This window comes from Anastrepha obliqua, chromosome 4, assembly GCF_027943255.1.
Source record: "Anastrepha obliqua isolate idAnaObli1 chromosome 4, idAnaObli1_1.0, whole genome shotgun sequence".
NCBI lineage: Eukaryota > Metazoa > Arthropoda > Insecta > Diptera > Tephritidae > Anastrepha > Anastrepha obliqua.
Genome location: NC_072895.1, coordinates 45,727,065 through 45,753,003, shown reverse-complemented (window position 1 = coordinate 45,753,003; position 25,939 = coordinate 45,727,065). Strand labels below are relative to the sequence as shown.

General features: G+C 35.6%; 1 protein-coding gene across 1 annotated transcript in view; it reads left to right on the top strand.

The window, feature by feature from the left end:
- Window positions 1–25,939, top strand: part of LOC129243853 (protein qui-1) — a 292,168-nt gene that overhangs the window by 28,109 nt on the left and 238,120 nt on the right. Inside the window, exon 2 of the mRNA XM_054881229.1 lies at window positions 8,525–8,624. The gene's annotated coding sequence lies outside the window, so the exon portion shown is untranslated. The remainder of the gene's footprint in view (window positions 1–8,524; window positions 8,625–25,939) is intronic.

Sequence of the window (25,939 nt, the reverse complement as noted above, 5' to 3'; positions counted from 1 at the left end):
TCTTCTAAGCTTTAACTAAACGTATCTGAAGAGATCTTTTCAAAACTTTTTATTTTAATAATATTTTTTCACAAACAAATGGTACCAAACAAATGCACCGTGCAAAATGCAATATTTAAGTTGGTCCCCTGCAACTCATATTGCAAGGAAAGACTGAAGGAAAAAGGGGCATCGGAAAAAAATTATACAAAATATCGGTCATCTTTTGAAGTTAACCCGAAAAAGAGACATTTTTTGAAATATTGTAAAAAAATTATAAATATGTATTTATACGTTTCTTGTAAGCATATTTTTAAGCATTACTGTATTCATTTTATTTTGCATGCATGAATTTTATACATTATATTTTATCCATGATCACTCCCATTCGGTAACGAATTGCAAATAAAGAAGAAGCTGGCCTGTAAATAATGTAAAATATAGATGGCAAGCAAAAATGGGACGCGAAATTAATAAAAAAATTTAAATACAAAGAAATCTTACAGTTTGTGTTCAACGAATTTAATAATCAATATATTATCCCGATGTCACCACTCTGCTTCCTTTTGTATATGTAATTAGTTGTTCGTTTTGCCTATCTTTATTTCTGAAACACCTGCGTCGCAATATTTCTGAATAATTACACCATTGGCTTACATTACTTTTTTTTTGTCTACATACTTATATATTTTTAGAAATAAGCTTTCGCTAAGCAACGTATTTTGCTTTTAATTGATGCGCCTTTATATATTTAAATAAAATTTGCATCTCACCCAGCGATAGTTAAAACGAAAGGCTACCTGGAAAGTAAAACTCTTTTCCCTGAACAAAGCTTAACTCATATTTGCTCAAGGAATATTTATTTATCACTTGAATTTCGAGATATTTTCCAATTTCATATATATTTCAAAGAAAAATAATTGTGTCCCTAAATTCAACTTTATGCCACATTTGGCTCTAAAGGTGTGCAAATAGTAGCCCAACTCCCACACTCAGGCACCCAACCAAATATTTTTATTTATTTTTATTACACTTTACCCGAAAAGCTGCTCGCTGCGCAACAGTTGTGTCATTTGTATCTTCATCACATTATCGCACAGCCTTTGCCTAGTTGCTGCTGTAGCTTATTTGTCTTTTCCTCTGACATATCATTTCGCATTGTCCGCCACCTAGTGACCTCCTGAGTTTACTCGCTGTCACCCAACTCCCTTGGAATGTCTTTTTGCATATATTATTGATATACATATATGTACGAGTATAAGCTATGTGGTCGTATCGCCTTGTGGAGGGCAGTAAGTAGTGTGAAGTGAAAGTAATGCCTTAGAGTGGATGGGTATGAAAGGCCACACGATAACAAATAAGACACTCAACACAGGCTGAGGATGACAATGTGAGTGGCAATATGCAGTGTTTGCTTTTACCATGAAATCCGTTTATCGGGGAATTGACGCGATAGTAGGCAGCCAGACCGGCTAGCAGGCACAGCATTAAGCAGCATAGAGTGCGTTGGTATGCTCACGGGCTAAAGTGCGTATGTTGTGTGTCAGAAACAGCAGTGTAAAGAGGCGGCAAGCTTTTCTAAAAAGGGGCATAAAGCGACTTCAAATTGAATTATTTATTTATAAACAAGAGCTTTTACAGTGATGACAAATGACACTTTAGTTGAATTATCAAATTAGCATGAATAACGTACATACATATGTACCCACTTGGCCGATGTGCAATTATGGGGCTTTGCTAGAATGGCTGTAATAAATTTTTGTAAATTAATATCATAAATCGAGCAATCCTTATAATAAATGTTTTGAAAAGAGGTAAGAATGTAAATTAAAGTGTCATAGACTGTAATTTATGAGGAATTTTGATATTATAATGAATGATATTCAAACTGGAGTATTGATTAAATGCAAGAAATTTTCTTCTGATAAACTTTTACTCGGTGCAGTGATCAACAAGGAGAGGGAAATTTTAAATTTTAAATATGTGAGCACTTTAGACAAAATTTTTATAGGCTGCTATTACAGTTATAGATATTCGTATACAGTTGTGTGCCAATACCAGCATCTGTTTACAGTGCCGCTATTTTTGTGGCCAATAAATTATTGAATGCAACGATAATATATTAAGTAATCAGCAATGGCAGTATTGATTGCTCACTTATTTTATATATATTTGAACCTTTTACTAATATATGGAACATAGAGCCTCAATAGGGCTCATTTCTTTTGGAAGAAATTAATTTCTATTTGCCACAGTGTACTCTTCCTAGGTCCTTAACTTTCTGGGTGCTAAATGTAAAACAGAGTATTCGGGTAATGCTCCTCTTGTTCGAGCCTTAAGTTAATTTAACCTTTGATTCATCAAAAAAAAATTTTCGGTTACATTATTCACAAACATATACCTCTGATAAACCTTACCTCTAAGGTCAGGTATTACCGAAGATATTAATAAAAAATTACTAGCGCTAGTTAGAAACCCCTTTTATTGACAACTCAAACATGCAAAAAATTCAAACAATCAATCTGAGGATTCTAGGCACAAACTACCTCGATGTTCCACATGTGACTTCTGCAGGAGATGCAGATAAATCTAGTCACACGTTTTTTTTTATAATGCAGTGTTATATAATTTCCTGGTTTGGTTTTTAGGGTTGCTTGGTATATCAGGCAAAGCATCGCCTAAAACCGCATCGATGTTCCATTTTAGCTAGCGATTCAAAGTTGGTATTCTATCTGTCTCTAAAATGTTCTCAACTTCACTGTTTCAATCTTGTAGAAAAAATCATTTCTTCCTTGTCGCCAACTTGTAATAATATTGCAAAGGTATCGTCATCAATTAAGGTATCCTTGCTGGAAAACAGTAACACAAAGTAAATACCACCAATAAAGAATAACTGTTTCTCAGTAAAATTTTATACTTATCAAAATTATAATCACTGCAATAGATAATGTTTTATATTCATAACACTGGCACACAAAAAAAAAAGGTGTCTGTACACCGGGCGCCACCTATCTACGGGCATGTTTTTCGACGGGCTGAATACGAATTTCAAGTCAGTTTGGGCCGTTCAGCCTTCAATTTTGAATAAATTGCAAAAAATCCCAAAAAAATTGCGAAAATTCGATGTTTTGGCAAGAAAAAAATTTTGAGATCTAAGGCAAGCATAAATTTCATGTCTTTTGATCTGTTACTACTAATTTCGATCGTACATTAATCATAAACTTTTTTAATTCTAAAGCATGTTAGTGTGAAGCAATGGATGCTTTTAGTGTGTTGTTGAGTGGGGTTGAGACTGCCACCGCCTCTGCTCTGTCTAGTGTCGAAACCTTTCTTGCTAGCTCATCCGCTATCTCATTGCCACGTATGTTCCTATGACCGGGAACCCATATCAGAGTAATTTCAAGCCAATGGCTGAGCAGTTTTAGCTCCTCTCTACACTGTAGGACCAGTTTGGATGAAATGTAGTTGGAGTCTGAGGCCTTAATAGCTGCTTGACTGTCTGAGAAGATAGCTACTCTTGAACCAACTTTCTTGTAGAGTTTTAGGGATTTGCATGCTTCTCTGATCGCTAAAAATTCTGCCTGGAACACGGTGGCATAATCAGGAAGACGAATTGATTGAGATAGGTTGAGTGGCACCGAATGGAAACCAGCTCCCACAGCACAGTTCATCTTAGAACCATTGGTATAAATTTCGATATCGTGTCTTCCAATCACCTCTCCTTTGCTCCACTCGGTTCTCGGTGGAAAACGTACCTTAAAGCCTTTCTTGAAGTTGACGTCGGGGACTGTGTAGTCTGATCCGTTTTTGAGCAGCGAGGGTCCTTAGGAGGAGGATCTTACTGTGACCGTACGCCCTTGTTGTCCAGCTTCCTATGTCTCTGAGTCTCACAGACTAAATAATAATAATAAACCGATATATGAGCACCTAATCCATTACCCAGAAACTAAAGAAAAATTTAATCTAAATTTTGTTTTTTTTACCGGAGTATAAATGTAGCAGATACATAATACAAAACATATAACAAATACTAGAGTTTCAAAGAAAAAATTTGTACATACTCTTTTCATTTTAAATAAAAGCTAAAGCACTAAAATAAATTTCTATTGGGCAATAAGCACACGTTTCCATAAACATAAAGGGGTGTTAGCTTTTTTTAATTGCCAACATCTGCAGATCTCTTATAATACGTTCACATATAAGTAGATGAACTTTTTCGTGCTTAACACCCAAACCGTTATTAAAAAGCGAGATTTCTCATACAAAATTTCTCTCCCAAAATCTGAGATTATAAAATAATCCCAGATAATAACCACACTTTTTGGCTTATAACCCTGTATTTTCTGTGCAATAGGTCATTATTTTTACGCGTGTAAAGAAAAACGTTAAAGTAAAAACTAAATAAAATGGATGCTGGCAAAGATAACAGATTAGCCGACATAATTTTAATAACATTTTTGTTAGGTATTTTAATTATGCATTCAAATAACAGGAAAAAGCGTTTGCCAATAAACGATTTGCCCTCTTGTTACTTATTATAAAATGTAATATCGAATTTGGAATGCGTATCACTGCCATAATTTTTTGAAACCTCATTAAACGTCGTTTACGGATTTCCACCAACGGTTTATTATTAGCAGCCAATTGCGCAATTAAATTAGCTATTCCTTCTCCTTATATTTTCTTCATATCGTTAATAATAATATAATTTAGCAAACCAAGAACACCGAAATATTCCACCAATATAATTACAATATTCGTTTTCATTTCAAAACAAACTTTTCACAATATTATTGATAGCTGATAGTCAATTTTGCAGGTAGTCTGCCATATGTGAACGGGTAGATTAATTTTGTGGATTTATTGGTAATTATTACATATCTGAACGTACTTTTAGATTACTATTTACTGACACATTTTTTTTATTCAAAAACCACAGCATCCAATTTCTATGTAAAATAGGTCGTGGAGCACATAATTTTTTTATATGTTATGTATTGTCCGTATTATGTATGGAAATGGTAATGGTTGTACGGGTTAGGTTAAGGCCTTTATGCACTGCGATCAGACTGATCTATACTGCCCTTCTAATTACTTAATTATAATTATTTAGTATACGGAGGAATCGAACCAGCTCCTTAGGAGGGAGTAATTGTAGGTCTTTCTCCTCTAGTAGGTACGAGTCCAGGATTCTGTGTTTCCTGTGGCCTAATGTTTCACAGCTGGGGATTAAGTATTCCATAGACTCTTCTTTATCACAGCAGCTGTATTGTGTATAAAATATACTACATTTTAAAAATTTCAGATAACTGGAGACTCCGTTAACCGATCAAAACAAGCACTCTGACAGAATGAGCAATACAGTGAGCTAAATTTCCTTAGCCGCTATCACAAAATGAGAATAAAAATTTATTATATTTTATTAATTAACTATACTTTAAAATTGTTTTTATTTTATTTTTGTTTATATTTTTTAAATATTTCTTAAAATATAGAACAAAAATTTTCAAATTTTGCAAAAACAAAAAAATATTTTTTACTTCGTAAATATTAAGTTGAGGGTTAAGTTCATAGCGTTTTTACCGAAGACCTTTATTTAAACAAAAAAGAATAGGTTAATCAGTTATACCTTCCCCGTTCTTCCGAAAATCGCCTGGTCTGGTGTCGAAGTCGTTGAGCCAGTTTTCAGTTTTTAAGGGGGGAGCCTGGTTTATGAGGTCTAAAAATTGCATCACTTTGCAATTTTTTTTTAAGGAAAAAATTAATTTAGCACTGCAAAGTTTTTTCTATCTTTTAGTGAACATTTAAAACGTATAAAAAATTTTTGTACTGGTTAAAATAAGTTGAAAAAAATGTTTAACGTAGAAATTAGTAGAGCGCTGCAACGCTGGAGTTTCCAACTGGCGTACAAGATACAGCTCGTAATTATTATGTAAAGCAAAAAATTCAAATGTATTTCTAATTATCATGATTTTTTTTTCTAGATGAACTAAGAAACCTGAGAGAAATTCCAAAATTTCAACTTTCTGGAGGTTTTTAAAGAAAAAAATGCCTTTCTATAAAAAAAATTCACTTCAACTTGGTATAAAAATCTTGAAAATTTTTTTTTTATCTATTTTGTTAGTTCAAATAGAAGAGAATTTAATACTGAAGGGCACAAGCTATGATTCATTTCAAAAGGTTCATTATTTTTTTTCATTCATGTACGCCAATTCAAAGAAATCATAAAAATGAAAAGTCGAGAAAAGAAGATAAAGTTTGTACCATAGCTGTCCGGTCACAGTGTAACTACCTAACGCTCGCCTACCTTTGGTTTTGTATCTACGGAAATATTGAGAATCAGGCTCTGTAACTTTGTGTGAATATTCTGAAATATATTAGGAATCGCTTAAAACGAAAAAAAAAATTGATTTTTTTGACCTTATAAAGTCCCCCTTGAGGACTTCTTTGTTATTGAAGGTTTGGCATATGGTTTGGCAGAGAACGGTGCAAGGTCCGGAAAATACGGCGAATGCTGAAGGACCTCCCCTTCGAGCTCTTGGAGTGCGGCTTTGACAACTTGTGCAATATGGGGACTAACGTTGTCGTGAAGGAGTATGGTTTGACCATGTCGATTAGGTATTTTCAGTCGAAAAGTCTTATTCACGTGGTGTTGCTGGGACATGTAGAGCTTCTTGTTGATCGTGGTATTCCTTCCGAGCATTTCCCAGTACACTACGCCCTCCCAGTTCCACCAAACACATATCATGATCTTATTTGGATGAAGATCCCGCCTTGATTCTCGAACTTGGCATATCTCCTGAGGCCACCCACTCTTTTCTTTACTTCATATTCACATTCACTTATTATTTCCCGCTGTTTATGCCCGCGATGGAGGTCGAGATGCTTAGAAGCAATATTAATGCGACTTTCTTTGTATTTTTCATTGAGTTCGTGAGGTACCCAATATTCCAATTTTTCGGTAAATCCCATTGAATAAACGTGATTGAGAATCGTTTTTTGATCGCAGTTCATTTTTCCGCCAATTCCCGACTGGTTTGGCGACCGTTCTCCTTCAAATGTGATTTGAGACGTTCTTCATCGAATTCAGAAGGCATTCCACTGCGCGATGTATCATAGGCATCATTTTTGAACTTTACAAACCATTTCCGTGCTGTAAACTCACCTATGACACCTTCTCCATACGCGTCGCAAGTATCCCAAGCTGATTCGGCAGCTGTTTGACCTGAATGAAAAACAAAGAAGAGAATAGTTTCGCAGAGCAGAAAGAGTCCTATTGAGTGAATACTTACCCTTTGCCAAATAGCAAACCATTGTTTGCAAAATAAAAGGAAATATAAAAAACGCTTTTAGCGTATTCCTCAACTGAATATATCTTCAAATCATTTAATTTTAATGCTAAAGAAAACATCAATGCAAAATAGCAAATTTAATTACCTTTAATTTAAGAATTAAGAATTATTGTATAATAACCCACCCGTCTGTCCTTAATTTAGGACCGTTACTGGGTCCAAAATTGAATTTCGGACTCAGGAACCGCTTTTTTTTGCGGTAAACTAAGGCTAAAGGAGTTTAGCTGACCAAACTATGGGAATATGCCAGGCAAAATACTTACTTGGAGAGTGGTGCCACAACTAGAGATTTGAAAAACTCATAACCTTCTTTAAGGAGATAAATCTCACAGGAATTCTCACAGGCCATTGAAGACTGCATATAATCGGTATATGGTGCACTGGAGACTCCGATAAACCTTCTTCTTGAACACAGCGCTATAGCGCGGAAAAAGTTGAGACATCTCGAATACTATAGATGCAGCCAGAAGAAAGGCACATACGCTCCAACACAGCTCTATTTTAAGCAGAATAAAGGAACTAGTCTGGATGAGTTACCGTGATGAATAGAGGGCACAAGAGACCATAAGGTCGAAGTGCAAACCTCCAACAGTTCTAAATTTAACTCGAAAACTAGTGTAATTATAAGATAATATAAATCGGGTTTAATATTTCGGTCACCCTCAAAGGCGCCGCACTTCGTTAGAGATGGAATTCGCTAATTGCCTAAAAAATGGGCAAAAGTCATAGTTGGAGATGGGCGATACTTTGACTAATTAGGTCGTGTTGTGTTAACTAATTACATAAGTGTGTATGTATGTGTTAAAAATGGATTTATTTACATGCTTTCAGACTAAGCTCAACACCCCCGATATGTACGCTAGTATTTAAATATTTTTATTTGGAAATTCACTTGCCTAACTGTATTAGTGTCATGCAGCATGCAATCATGTGTGTGTGCGCAGTTAACATAAAAGCTTACGCACGTAATCCTCAAAAGTTTTAAACTTTTCTATACTCCCGGAAATGTAAACACGTTCACCTACCAGATTTGTACGTGTACCAGACGAGACGATAAATTGTCGATGGTAAAAATGTCACGTACAATGAACACAAGTGAATTTGTTTTAGATTTTCTTGTTTTTGCTTTATTCTCGACAAAGCTTCTTAAATACCTTACTTACATTTTCTCTCTCTACCTTCTATACTTTTAGCAGTTTTCATCATACTTCTATTACCGCATTTGAAGTGGAGGCAAATAGAGCAAGAAAACCAAGAAATGCAAGAGAAGCAAAGAAGGGACAAAACGAGACCGTAAGTGAAAAGCCATTTTCATTATATTCCATTTTATAGTGCGGATGTGTGTATGTTTGTATACCTATCTGTGAACCTGTGTGTTCCATATCTAAATGTATTAGCTAATAAGTATGCACTGATGTAGGTACACGAGAAAATGTGTGTAAAGTTTTTGTCCTTTTTGTTGCTTATTGTGTTTCAATTTTACGAAATGAAGCTTTTAAGGTTTTCTGCAAAGCCAGATAAACCTATAAGGTTTCGCATTTTAAATACGAATTTAGGTGAAGAAATATTTAATCTGAAAGCTGAGTGTAATGAGATTTGTTTCTGTGGCATTTTTGAGCATTTTCTATTTTTGTAAACATTTGTTTTAATATGTTTTGTTAGTTAATAATGCAGATATTTCTAATTATAAATGTGGAATTCGATTAACAAGCAAAAATTGAACTAGGTCAATGTGTGACCTATGCATCGCCATTTTCTGCGTTGGATTTGCCATAGGATGGGTTCCTCGTTCGTTAATCTCCACAGTGCGTCGTTACTGATGGTGTTTGGCTCAAATATTGTGCAGTTGATGCGGAGGCATTTGTTGATGAGGGATTTAGCCTCTATGTGATGGTATTAGAGACCAGGCAGTTTTCGCTTCCGTAAAACAATACGGACTTCACGCATGAGCTGAATATTTGTAGTTTAGTTCGCCTGGAGATTTTCGAACTCCCCCATACTGTATGCATTCGCCCGAATGCCGTCCATGCTTTGATTAGCAAGCAGTTGACATCTTCATCTGCTCCAAATCTAGGTAGCAGAAGTTTTCGATGAATTCCACCGGGTATCCGTCCACCAATATCTGCCTTGCATTATTGTGGTTAACTCTCTCGGCCTTGGTCTTGGCTATGTTAGCCTTCAATCCGACAGTGCGTGCCAGCGCGACTAGCGACTACTTAGTGCCATCCATATTGCGTCTCGTTTGATAGTGTCGAACCCCTTCTTAAAGTCTACGAATAGTATATAGAGCGGGGAGCGCTACTCAACTGATTATTCTACTAACGGGCCATATAGCGTTTGCTTTTTGAGAATGGTAACACAAATGACATGTCAAATATGTTCATAATGTACTTAAAGGTTTGACATATACGAAATGGGACGCTATACGCTTGAACAAAATTGGGAAATATTGAAAACCTATTTCCAAAGTGGTGAGCCTTCTTCTTCTTCTTTTCTGATTTTCACATCGGTGGCTACGTCAATAAGCAAAATTGTCGGATTTAGGGCTCAGAAAATCCACACGTTACTGTAGAGAAGCTAATGCATCCACAACGAGTCACTGTTTGGTGCGGTTTTTGGTCTTACGGCATCATCGGGCCATTCTTTTTCGAAAATGAGCGAGGAGCCGCGGTTACAGTAAATAGCGAGCTTTACCATGACATGCTCACGAGTTGTTTCCAAAAATTGAAGAGGATGACATGGACGACATTTGGTTTCAACAGGACGGTTCAACTCGTCACACTGCCAAAGTTACACTCGAACTTTTGGCTACCGTTTTTGAATTCCAATATCAATTGTCCGCCTCGGAGCTGTGATTTAAGCCCGTTGGACTATTTTTTTTTTGAGAAGCCGTTAAGGAAAAATGCTATGCGAACCATCCAGAGACGATTGATCGATTGATGCTTTAAAATACGAAATCGAAGTTACCATTCATGAAATTGAAGCCCAAACAATCGAAAACGTGCTTAAAAATTGGGTTGATCGAATGGCCTACTGTAAAGCCAGTCGTGGCAGTCATTTGAACGATATTATTTTTCATTCATAAATGTCAATGTTCAATCTTCAAAATAAAAGAAAAAGTTTGAAAAAATATTGATTAGTTTTTTTTTTATAGCCGATTCAAAAAGCAAGTTTTACATGACCCACCCTATATAATCCGAAGTGTGTTAGGTCAGTTACAAATCACTAAAAATTGTGTAGTATATTAATTTCTCTTCAATTCTTTGTCCTGTTTCTCTTTGTAAAATATATGTACACATCGATATTCAAACATAGTCACCTCGTATTGGCCTAGCACGTGTTTTCACTTATAACAATAAAGGCAATTACAGGAGCACGTAAGTACATGTTTTAGGTTAGATTATGTTATGATGGTAGTCGGTCCGAACGACCAACTCACTTAAACCATACAGGTCCGTTGCGATACCATTAAGCGACACGGGAACGTCATTTATTTTTCTTTGTGGCTCTTATGACAGTTCTGTAAGAGAATTAAAAAAGTATCTACCTAGAAAACCTGCTCTGATTTTAGTTAAGGCAATTGTCCAGGCAAGGAAGTGATCAACAGTTTCTTCCACATTTCGACAACTTCTAAAATATTCTAACTTCAAGAAATGTCTACCAAATAGCCAATGACCGGTTATACAAACCACGACTTTCGATATATCCTCTCTTGAAAGCCTAAGCAGTTTCTTATGATATCTTTTAACATCAACATATTGTTGATTTGCCAATTGCTTTCTCTGCTTTTCAATTTTTTAATAAAAACACAAACAAAAAAAAATCGTTAAAAAGGGAACCGAAAGTTTGTTTTTTGCAGTACTGATTATTATTATTATGAAGGGATTTGGCACTGTGACCGGAATGCTTTAGTGTGCCCCCTTCATGGATTCAAAATATTTTTCTAAGTCCAACCTTCTCGATTCATTTCACTATTTATCCTATTTTATTGCGTTTAATTTCCTCCTCTGGTAAAATATCTTAACCCATGGGCTTATGCCGCGTACGCATAACTCATGGGCATGCTTGGATGTTTCATTTTCATTTCTGGAAGTTTCATTGTCGTATATTCCCAGTATAGTAAGATGGCGATTCAATCTGCAATGCCTTGTTAGAATTCCTGTGACGATTCTAAAATTATTCTAATTGCATTCCACACAATCCTTAAACCGGTTTAAGTTAAAGCCATCAATCATTGGTTTTGATAAACTCGGCAGATTCTTCCATTATGAACTCATTTGTATTTCGTTTACTGAATAAGAGAAGGGAAGTTATCCTTTTCCAGGCCACAAAGTGGCTTTGAACCTATAAATAGAGAGGCCGCCCTTTTTTTAACTAATTGCCATTTTGACCCCAGTAATTCCTTTGTGCGCTCCAACCTTTAGGATAGGTACGTGCTTGTTCTGATCTAAGATATTCAGCTTAGCAAGATATTCCAGTACCAGTTTTGATGTAACCTAGAAAGAGTTAAGAGCCTTGATTGCTGCCTGGCTATCATTTTATGTTATAGTTGCGTTCAAGCTTAAAGCGCTGCAGTACTTCAAAAATACAGAGCTATGACGCAAAATCCATTTGTGGAATCCATTTGTGGAGAAGGAGCCCGGCCAAACACTCAAAAAGGCTGTACACGCCAATTATACATACCTACATGACGCAAAATAAATTTGCATACATAATTTGAATGCCTATTCAGAGCATTACAAAATTATGAACCAAAGAAATTCAGGCTTCTCAGAATTATTTTACATTTTCTCCAAAATTTATATTCAAAAGAATATTGGAATAATTGAACATTAGAGTGCGGATTTTAAGAACCCTCACTCTTCAAAAACAATATCCATCGAGAGACATGGCCGTAAGTTCTCAGTATGTTGTCTTCCTGTGAGTGTCATCGGTAAACGTCAAAGGACTTAAATTGCATAGTGTGACCTTTTTGGTATGACTTGTAATACCCGAAGTGCTACTTGGTATTAACAACTTCATCATATACCCTCTTAAACCAACTTTTGGGCTTGTCTCAGGCTCTAAAATAATAAATAACACAGCAAAAGATAATTGTAAGAAAAAACAAACTGACAAAAAAGTTTCAAATAATATTAACAAAATTTTGTTGCAAACTCTTAATATTATATAAGCAGTAAATTGCAATATCCATAGCTTTCATTTGACAGCGAACGCGGCATATTAACGGCAGAATACTCTGCGTTATTTAAGGAAATGGTGGAAAAAATAACTTTTACGAATTGATTTATGATCCACATAAATCTCTGAGCGTTAAATGAAAGCCGCTACGCTCGTCAAATCACGAAATGTTCATAAAATACTCAAAAAACAAAATAAATCGTATGGAAATCTTTTAACAAGAGGAACATATTTTTTTCGTTTTTAGAATAAACAAAACCCCAAATGAATTCTTACATTGGAAAAAGTTCAATAACTGCAGACCGAGACAAATACATACATCCCCATACAAAAATGTCCATCTGCTTACACAAGTACAAACACCTGTGTTCACAATAATAGCAGTACGGCATATTGAAAAGTTTTATTTATGATATATTTAAGCCTCCGTTGGAAAGCTTTTTTAAAACCTTCGGTTAGGTCCATGAGTCTGGATATTTTTCGTCCTGTTCGAAAGTCCTTTTTGAAAGGCTATATATATATAAATCGATAGAAAATTAAATTTTAGGAAACTTCCTCAAAGCTCAAGCCGTAAGCCATAATAGAAATATTTTAAATTCACGCCCAAAGTCGAAAAAGACAGTCTGGCCAGACCCGGGTGCCCAAAGGAGATTCGATTCTTTTTCATTTTTTTTTTTTAAATTACCTCACTCTACAACTAAAATGTAAAATCCTAAGATTTCAAATTTTGTACAAAATTTTAAAAAATTCAACAAATTTTCCTTTACAATTCAATATTTTCAATCGGAATTTTTAGAAAAATTTCGAGCAAGAGTTTTTATAATTGAATTGTTATAACAAATAGTATTTTGGTATAAAAAATTGATAAAACTGAAGTTGGAAACTGTGGCATGGAAAATGGAATGGAATTTATATGGAAGAAAAATTATCAAAAACCAACGCAATTTTTGAATTTCTCAAAATTCACACTTCATTGTATCAGAATTCTATAGACTATAAACTTCATACCCAAAATTTTTGTAAAAATTCTGATTACAAAGCTTGAAAGATTTATGTATATTTTTTAATTTTGTGTTTTTTTTTTAATTTTACAAAAAGCTTAACACTTTAAGTTGTTAAGTTTTAGTTGTAGTGTAAACTATATTTTTATAAAAAAAAACTAAAAGAAATAAAATAAGAATAAACAAATGGTCAAAACCTTACAATATTTCACGCTGCTTTTATTGCGAACACAGTTGTGTAGTTGTTCTTATGAATAAATTCAACGTAAACAAACATTCAGCCGATTATAAATGAGGCTATTCTAACTCGAGGAAAATACACACTTCACTTCAGAATGGTTTACTTCGCACAAATAAGCAAATACTCTTACACGTAGAATACTTCTGCTGCCACATTCAGACAAATACTCTTTAATATATGACTCACGCGCACCCACCCACGGGAATTAGTAAGGTTGTGCCACCAAAGCGAAGTGTTGAAAATAATAAAAAATAGTCAAGAGATACATAAGTGACTGAGTTGCAATTCTTAACGAAATGTTAAGTACATCTTATAACAGCTGAAACTTTTTCTTTTAGTAAAATATTTAAAAATATTAAAATTGCTAGGATTATCTAATTTGAATTTGTTTGTTATAAGACAAACCATATAAATCCAATTTTTAAATTTTATACAAAAATTAGAAAAACCTTACAAATTTCATCACAGTTCCCCGGTTTTGCGTTTGAAGGAAGGATTTTGGTATGCTGCAAACAAGAAAGCGCAAGTTTGGATTTGCCGAAAAATCCCGTTGAATTTTTATAGTTGCTAATTTGATTGCAATTTTGTGCGATTAAAAAATTGGGTAAATTTCTTCTTCTTTGCATTTTATTGATCGAAGGCTCCTCATTAACTTAGCATCGCTAAAGAGTAGAATGTGTACTCACTCCCTCACTTTCGTTTTTGATTTGATAAGTGGGAGGGATTGACTCCTCATAGGTCCCCGTTCTTCAGCGAAGCTTATTTTCTAGTTGAGCTTGGTTGGAACTAATTTTGATTCTAGTGTTGAACTGTAGAACTATGAAAGAATTTAATTCTTTAAGTGTTTTCTAATTTTCTGTCTTTGTAGTCTATATAAATAAATAAAGTAAATATAAGTTAACATTATTTTCATTGAATTGCCAATTGCACTAATCCTCTTTTTATAGTCTGAAATAATGTATTACTAGATTATTTTAAAATAAATAAATAAAAAAATTAAAAAATAAAAAAAAATTTTAAAATTAAGTCTTCATAAATTGCTGAGGTCTAAACTGAGTGCTTTAGTGTATGATTTTGGTCCTATCCCACCAAATACCCAGGAAAGCTTACTTGGCCGTAGGCTGCGCCATCCGGTTCACGATTTGGTCATATCCTTTTTCAGCTGTTCTAATCTTGTGTGACACATTTTTGATTGCCAAGTAACCTCTTTTTCAAAATATAACTGATTTGGCAATGATAATAACGTTGGTTTTCTGTTAATCAGTGTACCAATCTTTCTGTTAATCCGTGTACCAATTTGCTGAGAAAATTCTCTTTCACACCAGGTATCAAGTATTTTAACAACAATTTTTTTTACTACTACTACTACTAGTACGGATTACAGATAGCCTCTTACTCACGGCAAATCTATACAAGATGAAGTTATTAGAGCGAAAGCAATATTTAGATGATTTTTTTCTTTCGACACTTATACCAACCACCCTTTTTCACTTCAGAAGGCTCTTGATTTTCACCGACCTCAGGTCTGCCAGCTCATTAAAAACTTGTCTAACTAAAATGATAAATCTGCGACTGGATAGAACAGGACAGTGGCACAGTAGGTACGAAATCATCACTTCCTCATCTACACAGTTTCTGCAGAAGTCATGTGTATGCACGCCCACCCTCCAGGCATGTCTGCCTATTAGACAATGTGGCATTATAAATTAAATCAATGGGCAAAAATTAAACTTATTTGACATATTTTAGTTAATATGGAAATAGCTCTCATTTGGTATCTCGGTATCAGGCATCTCACATGCCTACATGTGCAATTTTATTAGCCCCTGAAATATATCTGAAAACAACAAAATCCTCATGGCATTTAAGAGATTTCTTTCCAACCTCTTTCTACCTAATTAAGCGACGACTCAAAACTCTCTGTATCCAAAATATTTACATCTACATATTAAAATAAAATTACGACTACGATTATTGGTACATAATAAAATAGTTACACTCAATTACCAATGTAGCCATGACCTTGAATTCCATTTTATCTTCAAAAATTTATATAATCTACAAACACTTCGAACAAAAAGGTACATTCACGAAAATCGAATGTATATTACATTACAGTATTTTCATTATTTGCACTATGTCTACTTGCATCCTCAGTCAATCTCTTCTTCCCCCACTTCTTATACTTATGATTCGCAAATATTTATACTTGCATGACTTTGATAATTTTTAAGTGTACAATTGGCTTTTGCCTTTAACTTTTGCCTTTAACTTTTGCTATGCAATTTCATCAGAGCTTGAAACATATTTTCCAGCAACGAGTACTCGACTGGAGCATGGCAGCGTAACGGCCAATCAATTGACCTTCTTCTAGTCAGCCAACTTTGTGCACTAGCGCAATGTAAACAGAGTTGATTGTACGCGTCAGAGCGGAAGACCAACAACAACATGTTGCTAGAAGTTAGTTGCAATGATTTTTGTTTTTTTTATGAGGAATAAAGTTCAATTCAATTGCTTTTTAACGATTCGCTCATTCAAACGATTCCTTCTAATTGGCGCTGCTGGCTTTTCTGTAGCATTAAGGAATTGCTCGCTTTTTTTTTTTTTTTGTTACCATCATCTAAGGCGTGCAGATGAATTTCGGTCATACACATATGCATTAAGTGAGTAAATTCAATAAAAATTATATCTGGTCTGACTTCCACTTTAATTTTCACATCTTCGCACTTAAATATATGTTATATATTACTATACTGGCTTTATTCGATATTACGAAATATGGTACGGTGGTGTACCCAAAAAAATGAGCTGAAAATAGTTTTTAAAGTACAAAAGAATTGAAAAATTTACAAATAATAAAAAAAAGTTTAGACCTCAAAAACTATGATACATTTCAAAATGTCATTGTATTTGGAGAAGACTTTGTGAGCCATTCTTAGTAGAAGGACACAAAGGATTCTGGCGCAGGTCTATCCATTCAGAGTTTCTATAGGCAATAGAATGCTTCCATGTCAAATAATACAAGTATTTTGGACATTGACGTCATTTTTTTGAAAATCGGTTTATTTGTAGGTTTTAGCATAATACGAAATGAACTGCAAAACTGTTTGAAAAAGCTTAATAATTTTGAAACTTTTTAATTGATGAATATTTTGGTATAGAATTTTATAAAATTAAATATTCTTGGTACTTTTTAACATTTTTATAAATTGTTCGCTTTAATTTCTTAAAATTTGATAGGCTTTATAAAAAATTTTCTTGAAAAAAAAAATAATTTTTTTTTTGTTGAAAATGATTAGAGAAAATATTTTTTTTAGTAATTTTTGAGAAATTTTTAAATCTTTTTTCTCATTATCTTCATTAGTAGCTGAAACTATGCTCAGTAAGCAAAGAACTTTCATAGAGAGATTCCCGTAAATTTTCGAGTTATATTCAAATATCATACGTTCAGCGATTAAGAGTAAAACCTGTGCGAAATACTGCTCTAGCCGACAGTCAGACACCTTTTATGTGCGTATGAAAGCTTAGCTATAAAGAGGTCCCGCACTCTTGATACGGCATTTGTAACTGATGTAGCGAACATAGCGCATCTAAAACTAACGAAGCTTTGCTCGTTTATTAAAGATACCGGATGGTTTGAAAAGGAACCCATAGGGTAAGGATAAGTTCCAGTGGTGTCACAATGGACCTACGAAAGGTCTAAGTGTGTCTTTGTGACAGCCACCCCACTCACCTACATACATATAAGACAAAGAAAGTATTTTCATCAAAATTATTTCAAGCCTGCCATTTTCTTGCTGAAAAAAAATTCCAAACATATAATATGTTTATTTCTTTAGCCGTTACAGTATTTTAATCCATTATCTTGTTTGTTAGTATTGATGCGCATAAATAATGCGATTTTTACGTGACACCTCGTAACAACTTTTTTGGGAGAAAGTCATGTAACTTCGGTAATAGTACGTAACTGAAATGTATGCTATATTAACATGCATTAGCTGTCAATTATGTAAAATTCAATTATTTATGTGAAATTTTAATCGAAAACCGCTGTTTCTATTTTCCTAATTGCCATATGAAACTCTGAATTTTCTAATGAAAGCGCGAAACTTGAGTCTTCTCTCTATGCATTATTCAATACCAAAAAAAAACCGAAAACCTTTCACACACGTGCTAGAACTAAGCACGCAACGCTAAGTAAGGGTTATTTCCCATGTAAAATATTTTACCTTCACACATCCAAATCATTATAAATCTGTCTCTAAAATATCGCAAATATTACACTCAAGATAAGTGAATTTATGTAAAATTCAATTGAAATAAAAGCATATATAGGGTTGTTCAATAGGTGCGCTTCAACTTTTTCCAATAGGGAGGGCGAACGACGCAATATTTTTTATTTTCCGCTTGTCTTTTTTAAATTCATTAGTATACATTTCATCATGGAACGCTACACACTTGAGCAACGATTGCAAATCGTGCAAATTTTTTGTGAAAATAATCGTTCTGTTGCTGCTACTTTAAGAGCATTACGGCCATTTTACGGTCCATTTAACAAGCCGTCCCGTTTTGGGGTTATGTGAAGTCATTGGTCTACAGTAACAAGCCGGCGACGATTTGTGAGCTCAGAGCCAATATTGAACGTGAAATTGCTGGAATTTCGGCCGATTTATGCAAAAGAGTGGTCGAAAATTGGGTTCAACGATTGGACTTCGTAAAACGTGCACGCGGTGGTCATGCAAAAGAAATCGAATTTCATACTTAAATGTATATGTTCAAACTCGATAATAAAAAAAAATAGTTAAAAAAGTCAAACCGTTTGTGTTTTATTCAAAAAAGTTCAAAAGTTGAAGCGCTCTTACTGAAAAACCCTATACATTTGTGAGCTGAAGAGAGAAAAAGCTGGTGATAAGATGCAAGGCAAAATAAATGTGATTATATACTATAGGATGTATTTACAATACACACACAGCATATATCATATATTCGATGAATATCCGGAATGCACAAACATAAAAGGCTAAAAGGGTTGGTGGAAAGCTTGCTGGCAAATTTTATACCAGATCGGCAAAAACATTTCCATGCTTGCATAATATGTATGTATGAATATACCTGTGTGTGTACGTACGTACACTCATGAGCAAGAAAATTGCTGACATCAGTTTGATCAGTTTAGGCTATTTTGCTTTTGTTTATTTAGTAACTTTTTTCATCGTCTTCCAAGCTGAAACGTACAGTATAAACAAAGCAGAAAAAACTAATAAGACTAATGGACTTACCTCCGGCAAACCTTACAATTTTTGTTGATAGTCTAGCAGCGATCACGGTACTGGGCTCAACGTGCATCAATTCAAAATGTGATAAAGAATGCAGAAAGTCGCTCTCGCTTATCCTACCGCACTTTGTTGGGTCCCTGCCACACTCTAATGGAGAGAAATGAAAGAACGGATGAGTGTTCAAGGAAAGCCGCTGAGCTTGATCTTCAGCGATCAGGTATAACATCGACTGGCATAAGCATTCCTCTAAATGAGCTGTACACTGTTCTTGACTTGAGCGTAATCGCGAAAACCAATAGAAAGTGGTATCTGACTATTAACTGCGGGGTCTCCAAAGCGCTTTGGCCAAAATCGCATTTTTAAAGGGACTGTACTATTGGTACCCTAGCCAGAGTGCACCTCATAATGACTTCTGTAGGAGTTGTGGAGATGTAGAAAAAACTGAGAGAATGTCCTGCACTTCAAAAAAGCCATGCTAAATATCTTGGCGATTATTTCTTTGAAGACTGGATCGTTTGCAAAATGTCTCACTGGAAGGACTATTCATATTCTAAAAAGATCTAAGTGGCTTAAGTAACTTTGTTATGGGATGAAAATCAAATGCAGGTATTACAATGGGCCTTAGATAAGCAACCTAGCTAACCTGATCCAACTTAACTTCTTTCACAAAAGTTAAACTCAGTACACATCACTTAAATAATTTATACAATAAAACTCATGTTTTTCCAAACTTTTGTAAAAAAAAATATTAAATTTCGGCAAATAATTGTCAAAATTTCTAATTTCTCGATCAGTATTTTTATAATAAAATATTTTTTTGGTTCTATAGCTCATTCAATTTTAATAGCCATTTTTTCAATATAACAAATTTTCGAACGTGGAACGTCGGATATGGAAGCACTGTATTTTCCAGCAATTTGCAACTTTTACTTTATTATACTAAAACTTTAATGAGAAATTTATATATTATTTTAACTGAAGTATAATAAAAAATAAAATGTATAATTTTATTTAACAGAGCACCACCTGCTATTAGCCACAAACGCAAAAACACGAATTAATAATTTCCCTTCAGGGCAAGGAATAGGGATATTTTTACATACGATATAAAATTAAAAATAAACCCTTTCTTTTGCTTCATTACAACTTTTATGAAGGTCCGAGTTTACCTTAATGTTTTATTTAATTACAAATGCAATTTAATTATAATTTAATTACAAATTGCAAATTACAAAAGCAAGAGAATATATGAAGGCAATTTTAGTTTAAGAAGAATGATGTTGCTTCGTGGATGACTACTATTCGACTCTCTAAATATGAGGACTCTAAATATAATTATGACACTCCGCTCCGAATGTACCTATAAGCTGCTAGGGTTGCCTTAGGAGGAACAAACATACCCATCAGTGATGGAATATGATTTAATTCATTGGTTTCGAACGCGTTCTTGACCATTTTTGACTCTATTTCATGAATGGCTATATTCTATATACTTATTCGCCTTAAGGGTCTGGTGTGTTTCTCAGTTACCCAAATAAAGTATGTAGGTCTTTGGTGAGGCTCCTCAACAAAAATTTAGCGTGGTCGAATCACATCTCCGAGTAGGTTACCGAATTAAATATGCAAAGCAATATATATATATATTAGGCCGGGTCGATTTGTGGGGAGGCAAAAAAATCGCCCATTGCTCTATGAAAATCATATTCTAGGGATCAAAATAAAAAACTTTGCCGAAGGAACCATACCTCTAAAACGAATTCTGATGTCCCCCAATTTGGGTCGAACTTTCTAGTTTCTTTTCTCATGTAAAGGCCAGAAATGGTGATATTTTGAAATGATTGTATGGGGAACACTCTAGGGGAGTTCCAGGGGGTGTGCCACTGGCATGGGTGGATCGGCCGTCCAAAATTAGTGGGGGTCGGTCATACATTTGGACTCGATTGGAGCACTCTAAATGGGTCAAAGTGGGATTTTTCGTTCGATCCAAATTGAGAATTCGTTTTAGAGGTATGGTTCCTTCGGCAAAGTTTCTTATTTTGATCCCTAGAATACGATTTTCAGTGAGCAATGAGCGATTTTTAAATCAACCCGCCCTAATATATATATATATATATATATTTCATTTCTGTCGAGTTCAGCATAGCGCATCCGTTGTTTCTTTCACGTGCTAACTGGCTCCAATCAGAAATACCAATGGAACCAAAGCCTTTCTTTACCTGGCACTTTCCACACAGTCGAGGTCTTCGTCTGCTATCACCTTCGCGCATCGCATATTGAACTTGAGCCCAGATAAAGATTAACATCTACAAGACTTCGTGACGAAGTAAGCGTTCCAGTATACATATTTTCGAAAAAAGATCAATAATACGGTTGTTACCACCCCAAAAGCCAAATCGAAGTGTCGCTTTCAATTAATTTATTAGATTCTCGACAATTATGTGTGGGTTTTCGGATCCACAGATGGGCCAGAGTTGGAAATATGCCTTGCTTAAAACATACTTTCAGCAAAAATGCACACTTTGGGAGAGAACATTGCTCAAATTAATAGGCGATTTAAAAAGGTAGTTCCATTAGAACCACCCTGTCTTTTCCTCGTACAAATAAGGATAATAAGGATGCATATACTTGGATTTGTATGAGTGCCGTGTGTTCATAAAAATGCAATTGCATGCCAAGCGCGAAAAATGTCAGCCAAATTGTCGGCGCCAACGATACATAAAAATGCTTAGATAACATTTTATGCACTTGCCACCGCACTTAAATTTACCATGCGACCAAAGGAGAAGACATGAAAAAATGCTGAGGGAAGTAAACAAGAAAAATATAATAAAATTGCAAGCCCTCAAAACATTTCCACTTGCTTTCTGCGCTTCTACTCTTCTTTTTGCAAAATTATTTATAGTATACTAAACTTCAGCGACTTCTACGGGCATACTAAGTTGTGCATACCTTCTACATTTTTTTACATTTGCGTTTGTAAATAATTTTGTTTTTTTTTTTGTTTCTTTGAAACATTCACTGCATTTCATTTTGTTTCACTTTTCGTTAGAAAAACATGTGCACTTCCCAAGGACATTTTTGTAGACTGCTCGTTTGCATTTCTTTGTCGCTTCGTACGTGGTCTACACCTCTGCACTGTTTTTTATGTTTTTTCTTTTGATTTTGTTATTCTTTAAGTTTAAAAACATTCAACCACATATGTGCTTAGTTGTGGGTGTTGTTGTAGTTAAATATATGTATGTATGTGGAAGAGGGTGCTTGTGAGTGGTTTTCTGTAAATAAATTGAGTTGAAATGGAATAAAACAAGCTGTATTACTGAATTTCTTGCCTGTACGCCATTAATCACTGAAAGATATTCTGTAGCATGCGTAATATATAATTGTGATAAAAATTTACTCGTTTTTCTTCTTGATTGACGTTACAACCGGTTAAGTCGAGTTCGTCTCATATTAGTCCGCTCCAAAACGGGTTTTCGGAAGCTATCCGGAGGGTACTTGAACAAAGTCCGGAAGTTTTGAGTTGCTTGAACCGTATGTACAAGAATCGTCCTGGCCACTCCTAGGTGAATGACAGTCAGAGAGTTTCCTCATTTGTATCGACTTTTACACAAGAAATCCTACAAATTTATTCACGGATATATTTTTGGACATCTCGCGCAGGACTAGGGATAAACGCGGAAAAAACGGACATGGTACTTTTTACCAGGAAGTACAAGGTCCCGGCGTGGAACCTTCCGAAGCTAGGCAACAACGAACTACTTCTAAAAGATCATGCGAGGTACCTCGGAGTAATACTAGACAGTAAATTGCTGTGGAAACACAATGTTAAGGAAAGGATGAAAAAGGCCAGTAATGAGTTGTACGCATGCTGGGCGTTACTTGGGGCCTATCACGCTCTCTGATGCATTGGTGCTACACGGCAGTAGTTAGCCCGATATTGCTGTATGGAGTCTTAGTATGGTGGACTGCGACAAGAAAACTGACATACATAATGCCACTGGAAAGGATTCAACGACTCGCTGCTCTTTGCATAACAGGAGCGATGAAAACCACTCCAATGGCGGCGCTAGAGATGATACTCAACATGCCACCTATTGATCTTATGGCGGGAAACCTGGCAGCAAAATCCGCGAGGAGATTAGTGGATGCGGGAGTATTCACCTGTAGAACCTTCGGACACAGCTCAATAGTAAAGTGGAGTTCAGGTTGCACAGACTACATGACTCCGTACTTTATTTAAGAGAGATGGTTTCGTACTACAATTGAAGAGGAGGGATGGCACAAAGGCATGAAGCCTGGCCATAGAGCTTTTCACATCTATACAGACGGCTCTTAAACTTCAGATGGAGTGGGAGCGGGTATTTACTGCTCAAAACTAGGGATAAGACAGCCTATCACGCTGCCAGACCACAGCAGTATTTTCCAAAGCGGAAGTTTTTGCTGTGGGGAAAGCCGCGGAGCTAGCCTACACTAGAACAAGAAAGAACTCAACAATTAATATATACGTGGACAGTCAAGCAGCAATAAAAGCAATAAGCTCATATTGTATTAAGTCCAAAAATGTTCGATGGAGCAGGGAGGCCATAGAAACGCTAGCTGCATATCTATTGGGTGCCTGATCACACAGGCATTATGGGGAACGATATAGTAGATGAGATAGCAAAAAGCGCTGTTAAACTACCTTTTGAACAAGAGAACGGCATACCAAAACCGCTAAATAAAAGGTGGCGCAAAATTAATCAATCATGGAAAGATTTATAATATTTGCAAATATCGTCCTACGGCAATCATATTTGACACTTGTGAGCTAGACAGCAGACTAATTTGACCACATGTAATATAGCTAAAGTTATATGTAGATCTAAAAACTGACCCAATTCGTACTTACGCTCTCGCGAAAGGACTGCAGAACTATCATAGGTATGCTAACAGGTCAAAATCTATTGGCTGCACATGCGTACAAGATAGGGATTGCTAACACGGACAAATGTAGGAAATGCAGAGAGGACGTTGAGGAAACTTTAGAACTGCTTCTGTGCGTTTGTCCGGCATTATTAAAAACGCGTTTAAAATGCTTGGGAGACCCATTGTTTAAGGTTCTGGAGGACGTCTCAAAAGCGAATCTCCCAGCTCTGCTTAGATTCGCCAAAAGCGCTGACATCCTACACGATGTCTACTTTCATATTCATAGATGTCGGTCTCCATCTGTTATCGCTAGGGACCAAAAGGTCTATGCGTGGCTTATTGCCAACCGGGCTAAGCTAACCTAACCTATATTTGGAAATTGGTAATTCCTAGCGAGAGGTCTATGCAACCACTGAGATGCATACAGACTATTTCTCTAGAGCTAAATGCATATTGATTGCCCACTTGTCAGAGTTATTAATATTTTTTTCTGCATAGATTTGGCTGATCTGGGTTAGATTGACTTTAAGTGTATCGGCCGATTGACATTGACACAGAGTTGCAACTTCAGCTTGAATTTATTGCGATACTGTACAGAAAAAAGCTTTATAAGAATGGGGCAATGGTTGCTGCTTTTTTGCCGAATGCTTTTTACACTACGCAGCATCATGCAAGGGCGGATGTTTGCGCTGAGCTGTACCGCACACTTTAACGAAGAGTTCAGGCCAATACTCATTAGCTACTGGAGGGATCCCGCCTATTATTATATCTATAAAAACTTTCAAAAGCACTGAGCTGAGCCTGAGTAGAATTCAGTTCACTGCCAAGAGCCAGAACTTCTGTGCACCTGTTTTCATCAGCAGTCACTCTTTTTTAATATCAGTTATTGTCACCTTTAGATTACCCGTTTCAGCAGTTAGCTCGCTGATCTTCTGCGTTACTCTCTCTTCTGATATAACTGTTTCTGCAGTCAACTCTTTTATGATTGACTCTGAGCTCTTTCATTTTCTTCTACACTTCCAGCGTAGCTGATGCAGGCGTGTGAGGAGCTTAGAGATGTAGTGAGATGCAGATTTCTTTCGGGATACTTTCTTGTCGATGACGAATGATGATGACATATCACCTTTTTGTTATATCTGTGAAAACGCTGATTAAGCCAGATAAATCAATATGTAAATCAGCAACAGGTACAACAAAAAGACGTTTTACACAGCTGAAAATTGCATAAGCAATTTTCCAAATGAAAGATAAAATATGACACGACAGCAAATCTAGTTTTATGCGAGTTTTCGCTGTACAAAGTTTTTTGGCGGTTAGGGACAAACGGCTAGTGCACCATTACTCTGCAGCTCTTCCTCTTTCATAATTGATGTGCCGTGTTCTTGTATTTTTTTGCCTGTATACTTCATTGAGCCCAAAGCTGTTTTCCGCCGTAGCCGAGTGGATTTGTGTGGGACTATCATTCGCTGTGCCCATGAAACGCCAAAGTGATAGAATAGATATATTTTATTAGCGGACGACAGGCAGTGATAAAACTCCGAATGTAGATCCCTCTATTTGTGGAAGCACATGAAGCCATGCAGCATAGCTTAGAGTAAGCCTCTCGCATAAACATATGTACATACACGAATTTGTATACAAGGATACCGGGAAAGTCATGCTAGAAGCATTAGGGCATTATTACTTAGGTACATGATACCCAAAACGTCTCCGTTTTCGTTTCCATATTTGATTTTAGAGATTATTTTGAAAAATATGTTCTCACGTAGAGTAGAGTTACATACATACACGATCAACATATGTCCAAAGAATCCCTTTTACTCAGATTTCAAACGAAATGGGACCAAAATTACCCTTTCGTGAGAGAGTTAATGGGTTGAATTGTTCTTCAAACTTATTCCTTGAACAATTTTACTACAGTAGAAACTCGATGCTTGCACGTAATGCAAACCGGGCTAGCTGCAAGTTGCGAGGTTGTCGCAAGTACTGAGGTTTTTTTCCCAT